Here is a 350-nt window from a genome sequence, read left to right as displayed (position 1 = left end):
CACCACATCCTGATATCAAGTGAATGTGGTGAAAATGTATCACATAAATATTACCTCTATTCTACATTATTTTTCTATGTATCCCTATGTATCCATATTCAAAGACAGTATACAAATACGTTGTTTAATGCATAATGACTCTATGTCTACGATATATCTTATCTCTGAGGAAGTTTACACCCAGAGATAATGAATTTGTTAACTATAAGATACTGATTAGCATATAAGCCCAGATGCAAATGAGGTGGTTACGTGATCAATCAATAAAGATTAAAGCGGGATCTTAATTGGCTAAGATTATCAATATCTTACGGTTGATTATGCATTATGATGAATATTCTTGGTAAAGC

Source organism: Penaeus monodon, chromosome 29 (assembly GCF_015228065.2).
Source record: "Penaeus monodon isolate SGIC_2016 chromosome 29, NSTDA_Pmon_1, whole genome shotgun sequence".
Classification (NCBI taxonomy): Eukaryota; Metazoa; Arthropoda; class Malacostraca; order Decapoda; family Penaeidae; genus Penaeus; species Penaeus monodon.
Note: the sequence above shows the minus strand (reverse complement) of the source record.